The sequence below is a fragment of the Schistocerca piceifrons genome, chromosome 3 (genome assembly GCF_021461385.2).
Source record: "Schistocerca piceifrons isolate TAMUIC-IGC-003096 chromosome 3, iqSchPice1.1, whole genome shotgun sequence".
Taxonomy (NCBI): domain Eukaryota; kingdom Metazoa; phylum Arthropoda; class Insecta; order Orthoptera; family Acrididae; genus Schistocerca; species Schistocerca piceifrons.
Window position 1 is genome coordinate 886,482,467 of NC_060140.1, and position 14,602 is coordinate 886,497,068.

At 41.5% G+C, this 14,602-nt stretch overlaps 1 long non-coding RNA gene across 1 annotated transcript; it reads left to right on the forward strand.

Annotated features, from left to right (window-relative positions):
* The first annotated feature begins 8,120 nt into the window (after positions 1 to 8,120).
* LOC124787887 lies at positions 8,121 to 12,670 on the forward strand. The gene is made up of 2 exons (XR_007016026.1): positions 8,121 to 8,300; positions 12,384 to 12,670. It is a non-coding gene; the product is annotated as an uncharacterized LOC124787887 (long non-coding RNA).
* The last annotated feature ends 1,932 nt before the right edge of the window (positions 12,671 to 14,602 follow it).

A 14,602-nucleotide genomic window follows, 5' to 3' on the forward strand; every position in this document is an offset into this window, starting at 1 on the left:
ACGGCCTAATACGCCTGGGCGTTGAGTCAAACATAGCTTGGATGGCGTGTACAGGTACAGCTGAACATACAGCTTCAACACGATAGCACAGTTCATCAAGAGTAGTGACTGGCGTATTGTGACGAACCTGTTGCTCGCCCACCATTGACCAGACGTTTGCCAGTTGGTGAGAGATCTGGAGAATGTGCTAGCCAGGGCAGCAGTCGAACATTTTCTGTATCCAGAAAGGCCCGGACAGGACCTGCAACTTGTGGTCGTGCATTATCCTGCTGATATGTAGGGTTTCGCAGGGATCGAATGAAGGGTAGAGCCACGGGTCGTAACACATCTGAAACGTAACGTCCGCTGTTCAAAGTGCCGTCAATGCCAACAAGACGTGACCGAGACGTGTAACCAATGGCACCCCATACCATCACGCCGGGTGATACACCAGTATGGCGATGACGAATACACGCTTCCAATGTGCGTTCACCGCGATGGCGCCTAACACGGATGCGACCATCACGATCTGTAAACAGAACCTGGATTCATCCGAAAAAATGACGATTTGCCACTCCTGCACCCAGGTTCGTCGTCCAATACACCATCGCAGGGGCTCCTGTCTGTGATGCAGCGTCAAGGGTAACCGCAGCCATGGTCTCCGATCTGATAGTCCATGCTGCTGCAAACGTCGTCGAACTGTTCGTGCAGATGGTTGTTGTCTTGCAAACGTCCCCATCTGTTGACTCAGGGATCGAGATGTGGCTGCACGATCCGTTACAACCATGCGGATATGATGCCTGTCATCTCGACTGTTAGTGATACGAGGCCGTTGGGATCCAGCACGGCGTTCCGTATTACCCTCCTGAACCCACCGATTCCATATTCTGCTAACAGCCATTGGATGTCGACCAACGCGAGCAGCAACGTCGCGAGACGATAAATCGCAATGGCGATAGGCTACAATCTGACCTTTATCAAAGTCGGAAACGTGATGGTACGCATTTCTCCTCCTCACACGAGGCATCCCAACCACGTTTCACCAGGCAATGACGTTCAACTGCTATTTGTGTATGAGAAATCGGTTGGAAACTTTCCTCATGTCTGTACGTTGTAGATGTCGCCACTGGCGCCAACCTTGTGTGAATGCACTGAAAAGCTAATCATTTGCATATCATAGCATCTTCTTCCTGTCGGTTAAATTTCGCGTCTGTAGCACGTCATCTTCTTGGTGTAGCAATTTTAATGGCCATTAGTGTATTATTAAAAGTGAACTGCGCAAAAGAATTAAACGCTCACTTTTTTCAAACGCAGTTAGTTTTCTCCATTGCAACACAGAAGGGTAAAATTTGGCTCAAAGATCCTGCTACATGCCTCTGTAATAGCGCAAAAGCGTGGCGGCCTGCGAGGGCACCCTCAGACTCGGCAACGCTTCAGACAGCAAGGTGTCGACACACGCAAAAAAAAAGAAAGAAAGAAAGAAAGAAAAAGGAAAAACAAGGCCAGAGCTCAGATGTTCATGTGACGTTTAAGGTGCGTTCAAATGTCACATTGGCGCAAATTTCACCAAGTTCTGGTGAAAGTCACCGTGAACGTGTCATGTGATTGGAAGCTCGTCACTGCCTCCCATACTCCCCTCCTATTCAAATCTCACCGGCACCACTTCACGCCTCTGCGATTGAGGTCTGATCCGCAATGCACAGCGATTTCTTGTGAGCTGATGAGGAACACATTTCATACACTTTCAGAATCTCAGAATCGACACGAAAAGGTCTTGAGCAGGTGGGGTAATGAGCGTCAGTGAAATCACCACGTCATTGTCGAGTCTCCGCAGACGATTCAACCCTTCTCTAAGGACATCAAGGGGCTGCAGCCATACTGAACTTGATCTGTTCGCTTTGGAGAGTAGCGCGGCCGCAACTTTTCATATGGTATACAAGGTGGGACCACCAGGGACCGTTCAAAACCATTCAACAAAATTTGAAGGTGATCCAAAGCAGCAAAGGGTGCTTGCGCCCTCCTGTGGTGTGGTCACAGGGGTGTGCAAAATTCAAATGCTCGTAAATAAAACGGCAATGGCTTGCTCTAAGACCACTCAGTTTGACAACGCCCTCAGTGCCACCCATACAACTTCCTTGAGCACTTTGCCAAATGTACCTGTACAGCGGCAACCCTTGACCGATTCCCTAGTGCCTGCAGGGAGGCAACCTCTGGACATCATTCAGCTGAGTGGCACTACACTGCTGCTCTACCGCCTACTTGCGGCCATGCGGAATCTGAGTGGTGACGAACCCGTAGATGTCAAGGGTTGTCTTTGTATAGGTGCATTTCCTAAAGTGCTCGAGAGAGCTGAGCGGGTAGTGCAGAAGATTTTGCCGAACTAAGGTGTCTTAGATGTACCCTTCGCCATTTTATTTCCACATGTGTCAATGTCACGCCCCCTCCCCCATCCCCCCCAGGCCCTTCCTTCCTCCTTACAGTAACGCCATACGAGGACTGGAAGAACTATAAACAGCATTTGCTGCTTCGGTTCAGGTTCAATTTTCGTCGAATGATGTTGAATGGTCCCTAGTGCTTCCATCGTGTATGGTTCTGTTTACCAGAGCCAAAATTCCCGTTGTCCTAGACTTCCCAGGTGTCAGATCAAGTTCAATATGGTTACAGCCCCACGATGTCATTGGAGAAGGGCTGAATCGTCCAGACACAGGGTGTCAGCAGCGACGAAGGTTATTTGGAACGTCGTTCTGTTGCTTATCGCACTGCAAACTGTCGTTTTCGACCATGAAATGTGTGTAAATGAACGTCCCAAGAGAAGTTGTTGTTTCATTGACGCCCTTTATGAAACCTCCTGAGGCCTTTTTGTATCCGTTCTGTGTGCCGGTGTGTCTGAAATGTTTTCCTCGGCCATCCATAATAAAACCGCCTGATTTCAGTGCTGGGCGTCGCGGTTGCGAGGCTGACGTCGCAGGGCGCCACGCCGTTGCATCATTACGGACGACGGTCGAGTCCAATTTCAAATTTCTGCATTGGAATACGGTAAAATGACGAGCTGTCGAAAACGTGAATCTTCAAACCTTTTGCGCAGTGTAGCTATACAATGTGAGGACCGTTACGTCGTACTTCATTGGTCGTGTACGATCTAGTACCTTTAAAATCAAGGAGATCTTTCACTATAGAACATGTGATGTATGCAGTTAACTGAGTTTCTTTCGTCTCTTAACAATTTTACTTATCTCAAAACTGGAGATTTCTTCTTTTTTTTAATTTGTGGTAAGTACTATGGGACTAAACTGCTGAGGTCATTGGTCGCTAAGCTTAACACTACTTAATCTAACTTAAACAAACTTACGCTAAGGACAACACACACACCCATGCCCGAGGGAGGACTCGAACCTCCAATGGGGGGAGCCGCGCGAACCGTGACAAGGCGCCCTAGACCTCACGGCTACCCAACACGGCAATTGGAGATTTGCTTTACTTTCCAAGAGCTTCTGTACCAAACTGTATTTCACTTATAATTGGTTTTTGATAATACTTCTACTTCACTTTTTTTCACTTACTGCTTATTGGTATGTAGTGGAGTAATAATATAACAGACAGACTATTAATTACAAGTGACAAGATTTTCTCGACTGGAACATTTTTAATTTTCAATAGAATATTTGTTCCCAAGTTCATTGTCATGTTTTATCTCGGAATGTTTTTTCACGTTTCGTAAAACCTTACTTTTCTGGAGTAGGTTTTGTAATTTTAGAAAAAGATCTGCGCTCACAACAAGTGAATACTACCACTTGAAAATGGAATAAGGAAATACATTAAACCTCTATTACAGGGCTGGGCTAGAGGTGCAAGTCTGAAAAGTGTTCCAAGGTGCAACAACCTCCCCAATCTACATAAAAAAAAGCGTGAATGTTCGTTTGTTCAAAATCGTATAGCTCCGAAAGTTCTTGGCCAGTTGCTTTGAAATTTTTACACAGCGTTGCATTCTAATAGAGGCGTGTTTATATATATGTAGTGTTTATATATTATTATTATTCACGTTTGGGCCCTACTGGACCACGCGAAGTACAATCACGGGGCATTCAGTTATTTTCTTTTAGACTTTCTCTCTGCCCAAATTGTTTTCATTCTCTCGGAATGAGCTCTTTTCCTTTCATCAGACCATGTGGTTCCAGTTTTCTTTGGTTTTTCAGCTTGACCAACTACCCAGTCATGAATTTTTTGCCCAAATAATTTTCTGTCTTGAATTTCATCTTGTTTTATATCTGCCTCTTTCATGTCCTCTTTTATAGCAGCAATCCATTTTATTGTCTCAAATTTAGCTTTACTTCGATTTTCGTAGAATTCCACTACTTGTTTAGTTAGTCTGGTAGCATCCATTCTTTTAATATGCCCATAAAATTTTAATCTGCGTTTTTTCATATCCGAATATATGCTGGTGTATTGTTGAATTTCACTATTTGCTCTTAGCCTGTATGTTCCTTCTTCAGTATATTTTGGACCTAGAATTTTTCTGATTACTTTTCTTTCTCTTTTTTGGATTTCTTGAATGTCCTTTTTTCTGTTTAAAATTAGCGTTTCAGCCCCATAAAGGCACTCTGGTTTTATGACCGTGTTGTAATGTCTCAATTTAGAGTACCTCGAGAGACATTTTTTGTTGTAGATGTCTTTTGTAAGTCTAAAAGCTGTCTCCATCTTTTGACAACGAATTTCATTTCCAATTTTTTCTAGACCAGTCTCTGAGATTGTTTCACCTAAATATTTGAATTGCGAAACTCTTTTGATTTTTCCATACTTAGTTTCCAAAAGTTTGGGTGCCAGTTTGTTGCTAGTCATATACTGTGTTTTTTCAAATGAGATTTGGAGACCTACTCTTTCTGCTGTTTCTTTAAGAATTTCTATTTGTTTCTGAGCAATTTGGATGTCCTGCGTTAGAATAACCAAGTCGTCTGCAAAGGCCAAACAGTCTATTCGAATATTTGTTCGTCCTAATTTCACTGGTTGGTCAATTTTGAACTCCAATTTTCGTTCGCGCCACTCTTGTATTACTTTTTCTAGAACGCAGTTAAATAGCAACGGAGAGAGTCCATCACCTTGCCTCACGCCTGTTTTTATTTCAAAGGATTCTGAAATTTCTCCTCTGAACTTTACTTTTGATTTTGTACCAGTTAGCGTGTCTCTGATAATTGCCGTGGTTTTAGGATCCAGGCCTTGTTCTTTCACAATTTGGAAAAGAGATTCACGATCCACTGAGTCATAAGCCTTTCTAAAATCTACAAAGGTACAAACTAGTTTTTTATTGTAAATTTTTTGATGTCTGAGAATTAGTTTGAGGACTAAAATCTGTTCTGGGCAAGATCTATTTGGCCTGAAACCTGCTTGATATTCGCCAATTTTCCATTCAAGTTGTTGTTGTGCTCGGTTCAGAAGACATTGAGAGAGGATTTTGTATGTGACTGGAAGAAGAGAAATTCCTCTGTAATTATTAACATCAGTTTTGTCTCCCTTCTTATGAAGTGGGTGAATCAAGGCGGTTTTCCATTCATCAGGAATTTTTTCAGTTTGCCAAATGTTTTGCATGATTGAAGTAATTTCTTTAACGGTTTTTGGACCAGCTGCCTTTAAAAGTTCTGCAACAATTCCATCTTCACCAGATGCTTTGTTGTTTTTCAACCTATGAATTTCTTTAATGATTTCCTCTTCATTTGGTGCAAGTGAAACTGGATTGCATTGTTGGGGAATTTTTGGTGGAAATCTTTCTGTGGGCTCGGGGCAATTTAGAAGATTCTTAAAATATTTAGAAAGTTCTTTGCAATTTTCTTGGTTGTTAAGAGCCAACTGTCCATTTTCCTTCTTGAAGCAAAGATTCTGGGGTTGGTACCCCTTTATTTTGGTTTTAAAAGTTTTATAAAAATTTCTGGTATTGTATTTCTGAAAATCTTCTTCAATTTCTAAGAGTTGACTATTCTCATATTGTCTTTTTGTTTGTCTAATTAGTTTTGAAGTGTCTTTTCTAGTTGTCAGGAATGTATCATATGTGTCTTCTGTCTTGTTGCTATTCCATGATTTAAATGTCTCTTGTCTGGCTTTGATTGCATGATCACAGTTTTCATTCCACCAAGCATGTTTCTTGTGTTTTCGTAAAGGAATTTGATCTTGAGCTGTTTTGATAATCTTGTGTCTGAGTTGTTCCCAATTTTGTGCACTTGTTTTGTCAAATTCGTCTGCTAATACTGATGGTTGGATTTTACTGGTGTCAAATTTGGGGATTAATGGTGTCCTTTTGTTGAAATTTTGGGGTTTTAGCTTTAGTTTCACATGGGTTAAGTAATGGTCTGAGTCAATATTGGCGCCTTTACGAACTTGAACATTTAAAATTTCTTTGTGACATGGATACGAGATTGCAATATGGTCAATTTGGAATTCACCTATGTCCTTGTTAGGTGATCGCCATGTCTTTTGTTTTGAAGGTTTTTTCTTAAAATGACTTGACATAATTTTGAGATTGAAATTTCTGCAAAATTCTACCAGCCTCTTTCCATTTTGATTGGTCCATTTATGTGCAGGGAATTCACCGACCGTTTTTCTAAATTTTCTCTCTTTCCCTAACTGTGCATTAAAATCACCCATTAAAATCTTTACATAATTTTGAGGAATTTTGGAGACTGTATTCTCTAACACTTCCCATGACTTATTTACTTTTTCTGGATTTGTTTTATTCTCCTGGTTGATAGGCATGTGTGCGTTAATTAAACAGTACATTTTATTTGCACATTTCATGGAAATTGTCATTAGTCTGTTGTTTACTGGATTTACTTCGATTACGGAGCCAAGAATGTCTTGCGAAATTGCGAATGCAACACCCAGATGTGGAGTGTTTTTAAGAATTCTTTTGTCTGTTTTACTTTTAAACAATCGGTAGTTTCCAAAATCCATGGTATTCTCATCAGGCAACCTTGTTTCTTGCAGGGCTAAAATTTTGATATTTTGTTCTTTTAGTGTGTCTCCTAATTTATAGAGTTTTCCTGGTGTCAAGAGAGAGTTAATGTTGATAGTTCCAAAAAATGTTTCGACCTTGGGCATGAGTCGGTCAAAAGACTTCGATTTCATCTTGTTTGGGATATAGCGTTTCAGCCTAGTCTCCCCAGAATCCGATAGACTAGTTGCGCCACTGATGGCGGAGGATTTGTTACCACCTGGGGTAATTTTGTAATTACTAAAACGCTCCATAATAGTACTTAGAATCAAAGGGTTGAGCTCAGAAAAGCTCAGTGGTTAAGACTGGAGTGGTTAGTTCCAGAATTTGTATTACGGCCGCACCTCTGGTGAACAGACGCCGACCACAGTGCCGCTTGTTACAAGTCAGACGCAAGGTGGATTTATTGTATTATGTGCCTCTTCCGCTAGTTCCACCGTACCGAGATTCGTTCTCTCCGCCTTCACTATCGTTGAGGTCTTCGCTGTAACCCTAGCAAAGGGGCCCTGACAGAGTACTATCACCCGGGCCAGGTGAACTCTGGTTTTTTAAACGAGGTTGTTACTCCTCCCCCTCCTCCTTCCTCATCACTTGCATAATGAGGCCCCCGGCTTGGGACCGGTGTTTATATATATATATTGTGTGAATGCTCTGAAAAGCTAATTTGCATATCACAGCATCTTCTTCCTGTCGGTTAAATTTCGGGTCTGTAGCACGTCATCTTCGTGGTGTAGCAATTTTAATGGCCAGTAGTGTAAGTCAAATTTGATGTTTCTTTGGTTATCTGCCTCTGATTTAGGATTTAATATAAGCGACTTCTGCGTTCAATAAGGGGATTAATTGACAATAAGAAACAGAGAAATTTCTAGAACGGAAGAGTAGGCTAAATGGAAGAAGAGGAAATTTGATGAAGGTAAGTAAATCAAAAAGGAAATTAATTACAAAATAGTAACAGGTAAGAAAAAAATTACAGACACTAACGCTGTTCGGTCAAAAGGTGTCATCAAAGTTATTAGTGGAGCTCATACTGACAGCACAGATATGAAAGGAGGTGACAGACGTATTGCTTTGCTTTTCTTCCTTTGGCCTTTTTTGCACTTTGACAGCTGAAAAATCTGGTCTGCTCAGCTGTAGGTGGCGTATCCGGGATCTTAACAGCAAAGCAGGTGCGTTGAACCGGCGGGGCGCGAGACCTGCTGCAGACAAAATACTGCAGCGCCAAGGCTGAGCCAGGCGGGGCAGCTATAAAGGCGGCCCCCGGCCCCGGGTCCACACAGCAGCCGCGAGTCCCGGGCAGCAACTTGACATCGCTACTCCCCCTACACGTCTCACCATGAAGGCTTTCGTAAGTACCCTGGACCACTCCCCACTAGTAGTGACGGGAAAAGCCGACCGGATAAAACCTATACCAGTATTTTACTTCTGAATAATTGATTTTTTTCGATACTTGTTTGATCTGGCTTATAACGTGTGTTCTGTATGTTTTCCTAATAACCAGGAGGAAAAACAGGAATATCAATCAGCCATAGCAGCACTATTAAAATTTTTAGTTTGTAAATAAATCTTTTTAAAAACGGAGTAAATTTTATTCGTAAAATTTCCATTGCTTTAAAATATTGCCTAATTACAGAAAACGGAAAAAACGGTCAGCGCTATTTTAATAATAATGCCGATGGAAACGACCCACAAATACATGGGGTAAGCTTCTCAGAGACAGCAATACACCTGCTACCACGTGGCGTGTCCTATTGTATGGTACGCATGTACATGCAGTGTGCGAGACTGTATGGTAGAGTCTCACTATTGTCGTTGGACGTTATTTGTATTGCGTAATGGCACCGTCGCTAGTATAGAAGCATTTTACGAATTGCGATTCCAGTGAACTACAACGCTCCATTTCCTTTAAAAGATTAAAAACGGAAGCCACAACAAACTGGCGACATAGTAATAGGAGGAAAAAACTTAACAATTCATTCATTCAGTTTCAATTCATTCATTGTTTAAAATAAAAATAGAAAGTAGGTGGTCTGTAGCCCATGTCTACACAATACGCTTTTATCTGCTTGCAGCACTAGAAACCGAATTATTAACACGAATCATAGAGTTCGTCAACCTCGGTCTTCACCTTTTAGAACTGAATATTCGTAATGCCCAAATAGCGGCATGATCCTCGATTATAACACGATTTTTGAGCAGAGTCCTCAAAAAACTAGAATCAACAGGAGGATATTGGTCATTTTTTTGTAGTATTCAGTCACTTATCAATTTTCGAGATTATCAGCGAATGGTAGGATAAAGTTTTGTTTTATTTACGTATTTAATTTAATATTTTCATTCTATGTATTTTGAAACTGAAGGAGTCAAAAGTTTTCAATCTTTGTTCGATTTCTACGCTTATCACAGGAAATAATGGGTACGAAAAAACGGAAATCGGTTATTCCATAAACATAATGAGAGTTCTTAACACTGAGATTAAACTTACGTTGAAAACAACCGATAACACCTAAAACAGATTGTTTCAGTGATAACCACCATTCCTACTAATTATAAAACCAGAATTCCTTCATTTCTGGCGAGTGCCCAGCTGGTTCATAGAACATGTGCAATAATGTCGTTCTGCTTTTGGTCTGCTAGAAATCTGAGTGGTAGTTTCAGTGACGAGTAATGGGCGACAGGCCAGAAATTCTGTGAGCCAGCTTTAGAAATAAGTGATGTTGAGTGTATTCGCAGCTCCCTCCCCCCCTACCCCCCCCCCCCCACCCCCGTGCCCCGCGACAAGACTTCTGTGAATATATTCCTTTGCTGATGAACAGCTTGTGTAATCTCAAATGGATAAATCTGTAGCAATCTCTTAAACTAACAGCACTTTGTTTAGTACTACATGTCTCCATCGAAAGATAACAAGAACTAGTCATCTGGAATATTATTACCGTCTCTTTATTCACGAAATATATTCCCATTAACGAATGAGATCATGATGACAATATATTTAAGCAAAATCGATTTTGTAATCACTAAAACACAGCATCGCACCCATTTAAGGACGCTATGAAATCGATAATGGAGTAAGTATCTGCTCGGAAGTATAGTAGTACATACTACACGGTATATTATGTGTGTTATCTGATGACGTAACTGCTAACTATCAGTATCAAGCATTGAATTTTTTTTCGTTAATGCTTCTGAGCAAGCTCTTGAAAGCGCAATTATTTTGTCATGATCCAAGGAACCTCATGAAGGAGTTAAGCGACTCAGATATCATCTGGATCGTGGCTGTTAGTGGGACTTACATTTTATGAGTAAAAAAAGGTGAATTTGTACAGCAATGTCCACTCTTCTCCTTGATTCGCTAATACCTACGTAATATAAAGTTCCCCACTGCGCTTTTCTGTGTGTTTTTGAAAGCTGGTCTCAGGAAATTCTGTAAGGGTTTTGAAACGGTTTTCGTTAAAGACTGATTCACAAGGAAGACGTGTATATATAATATATAACCATTTCGTGTAAAGTGCCTGAACTATTATGACGTACGTCGATTAAGAGATGCCTCTTGAGAACTTTCCTGGCATCTGTTACTTAAATCATTCAGGTAAATGAAAGTGATGATATTCAATTGTGTAAATTGTTCTCTGAATTTTAATCATAAGTCTACGGACTGACCTTTAAACAAAATTAGCACTACACCAGAGAAGCCATCTGGCGATAGACATTTACTCTCATGAATCTGGGTTGGGTCGCTGCTGTTGTATAATAGGATGTTAATTTCTGTAGTTCAGAATAGCTGCACTCATAATACGTTCTTCGAAGAACGAACCTCGGGATATCATTGACCAGTAGCCAAAAGAACTAGCAGTTTGTTATATCAGAGATTGAAATACATGATGTTTTATAACTTACGTTACACACTTCTAAAGGCAATTTTTTTTACATGGCTGCACGTTCAGAGACCGTGAATAGTTACAATTGAAAGAAAACATGGCACATGTTCACCTGACCGCATATGTTAACGCGGGCGCCTCAGTCCGTTTGGAACCTGTAATCGCGTAAGAAACGAGCAGCCCTTAGTGGCTCGCCATCACACTTTTTTATCTTAAATATCTTTGTGACGAATGCCCTTTTGGCATATTTATTATTTATAAATGACATATAAGTACTACCATTCTTTCACGATGATTCTGTACTTATACTCCGTATCATAAATTTTTAGTCATAATTGTGTTACCATGTTATAGACTATTCTTTCATTTAAATTCTGAGGAAGACACTTCTAGCAGTGTTGAAACCCGGTTAATTCGTTAAAAATAGTGTCCGAGGGCTGTTTTCTTTCAATTGTAACTTCTAGAGGCTGTAGAGGGGCTTAGTAGATCACGTTTTACATAGGAACCCATGTCCAGAAACGTCATTTAACGACGATACAGAGCATCAGAGTTATAGGTGCCGGCGCCTTAAATGTATGTATATTCATGGTGATTCCGTGATCATGTTGCAAACGTTCTAGGATGATGGATAAGGCTAAATTCATCAATTCGAAGTAAGTGGCACTGTGCCGGAAACGAACGAGTCGAAAGTTTTAAACAAAAATCGTTTTCATACCTCTGACAGTGGAATACATGTTCTAGTACTGTTGTTACTGACTGTAGGGTAGGTAACTTTTAGAGGTGATAGTACCGACCAAAACAAGAAAAAAAATTGCAGTACACAGGGGCTCTAAAATGCATACCTTATGAGCTAAGAGCGCTTGTTCAATAGAGAAGATGTGTTTCACAGTTGCGGAGGTGAACAAGTGATCACAGCTTCTCATCTTCATATTTTAGAGCCCAAGTTTACAGGACATTTTTCCCTTGTTTTGGCCCGTACTACCATTTCCGTAAGTTGCCTAATGTACAATTTTAGCAACAACAGCACCAGCACCTGTATTCCACTGTCAAAGGCATCAGAACGATTTTCGCTTATAACTTTCGATTCGCTCGTTTATGGTATAGGGACCCCTGCCTCAGATTGATACATTTATCCCTCTCCATCATTCTAGGAAATCTATAACGTCACCTTGGAATTACCCTATATACCCTATATATATTTACAGGCGGAGGCGCCTATAACTTTGACGCTGTGTAACGTCATTGGATGACGTTTCCGTACATTGGCTCCTATGGAAAATTTTATCTACTAAGGCGCCTCTACAACTTCTAGAAGTGTGTAACACGAATTGTGAATGCACCCTGTGTATGTAGAAAAAACAGATGTGTTTCGACTCTGATGAAATAAAAGCTAATTCTAGAAACTGACTTATTAGACAGTCTCTCCTGCAATATGTCTGAAAAAAGTTTCGAATTATCCGCCTGAAGTGTCAGATACCAGTGTATGTTATACTTCATATCTTCACCGTATTTCATGTCTGTCTAACTGCTTATATTTCACCCGCTGTCCACAGGTTTGCTCCTTCCTCGTAGTCCTGCTGGTGGCGGCCGTGTTCGCCCAGGAGAAGGCCAAGGAGACCCTGAAGGGCGCCGAGGCCTACTACGCCTACGCCGCCCCCTACGCCTACAGCGCCTTCGGCTACCCCGCCGTCAGCGCCTACTCCGCCTACCCTTACGCTGCCGCCGGCTACCCCTACTACTACCGCTGAACACGGACACGACTTCTATGAGGATGCGGTTCTTACTACAGTGACTGCTGTACTCTCTTCCTTCCTTTAATAAATACATCTGTATCACAAAACATACCATTTATTTATTTAATCGTATGGTGATTTTATACAACATACAGTTGATGTAAGGCAAATGATTTTATACAATATACATATGATATAAGACAAGATTAAACCTTGAAGTCCCTGTTTTTCAACCAGTTAATTAAGCTAGGTGTGAGAATTCCAGGGTACGAATGAAGTGGATAGTGTAGGACTAAATGTTCAATTGTCTGCTCCTCTTGATTACATTCACACATTGGTGAACTGATCCAGCCCCATTTGTTCCTGAAGCAGCTACAACAACCATGTCCAGTCCTTAACCTGTTGAGGGGGCACCAAAGTTTCCTTGGTAGGTCAAAACCTTTTGGCTTCTTTGTGGGATCAAGGTGATGGGCTCTTGTTCCCAATGTTTTTGTTGATCATTCATGTACCTGAAGTAGCTACAACAACCATTTCCAGTCCTTAACCTGTTGAGGGGGCACCAAAGTTTCCTTGGTAGGTCAAAACCTTTTGGCTTCTTTGTGGGATCAAGGTGATGGGCTCTTGTTCCCAATGTTTTTGTTGATCATTCATGCTTCCAGCTTTCATTTAGATCAAAACCACCCGTGATGAGTTGTCCTGCAGTAACACTTGCTTGTCTTCTTGATCGCAATCGTTTCTGCGGTGGATAACAGAATTCCTGGTGCAGTGGTAGAGAAGGTGATGCAGAGATTTTCTTGGCCTCCCACAGTAGAGCTTGTTTCCGCCATAAGTGAGGTGGAGGGATGTAACTCAGTACAGGTAACCAGTGGCATGGGGTTGATTTGATGGAACCAGTAATGCAGTGCATACATTACGTCCGGAAACATAACTAATAACCGTCCTTTTCAGGATCACCCAACTAGAGACGAGAAAACATACCATGGAGTTGTGTCAATCATTTCCCGTTGCTTGTGCAACATCTGGCAATACTCTAGATACCAATTACACAGACAAGGATTCTTAGTTGGAAGAACTATGATGTAAATTCTACTTACAAACCTGCAAAAGGAGTAATTAATTTAAATAATGAGAGATTGGCATTGAGGTTCTAGTGATTTTCTGTATACAGTAACTTCTTCACTGGATTCCAAGAGATAAGAAAAGATTGGGTTGATGGCCTAATGGAAAGTGGATAGGTGACAATAGAGAAAATGGATGATCAACATGGATACCCATCGCACTTATTGCTCTAGACTTCTAGAGATGTCACATAACCTTCCTCACACAACACAGGGCAACCAAAAGTGTTGACGATCGGACGTCACGTCGCGAGTGCAGTGCCATATAGGGTGATTGACAGTGTACTGTGGGCCAGATCGCTGCCGATTTGAATGTGGGCTGTTAGGAACCGCCGGCCGGAGTGGCCCAGTGGTTCTAGGCGCTACAGTCTGGAACCGCGCGGCCGCTACCGTCGAAGGTTCGAATCCTGCCTCGGGCATGGATGTATGTGATGTCCATAGGTCAGTTAGGTTTAAGTAGTTCTAAGTTCTAGGGGACTGATGACCTCAGATGTTAAGTCTCATAGTGCTCAGAGCCATTTTTTGTTAGGAACCCTATTCTAGCAGAACAATGTGGGGACAAATAGGCTTCAGCAGCTAATGAGAGACTCCCTTTCATTTCACATGATTTTTGGACACTTAGTGAATATGTATATACTAAGTGACCAAGAGTCCGTTTGTCAAACAATTGTGGTCGCCCTGCGTAGAAGTTTACACCTGTGGAAACGTTGTCTCTGAGGTATTTAAAGATCCAGCCTAGATACTGTTGACCTCATAAAACGTAATTCTGGTGTAATCTCCGGTTTTCATCGAATATCGTCTCATTTTCAACGTCGGTTAACTCCTGAGTTACCTGTAACTAACTGCTTATATATCGTAAACATTTACGCTGTACGCAAGATCAGCTCTGACGCTATGTCTTCTGTACTGATTCTCCTGTGT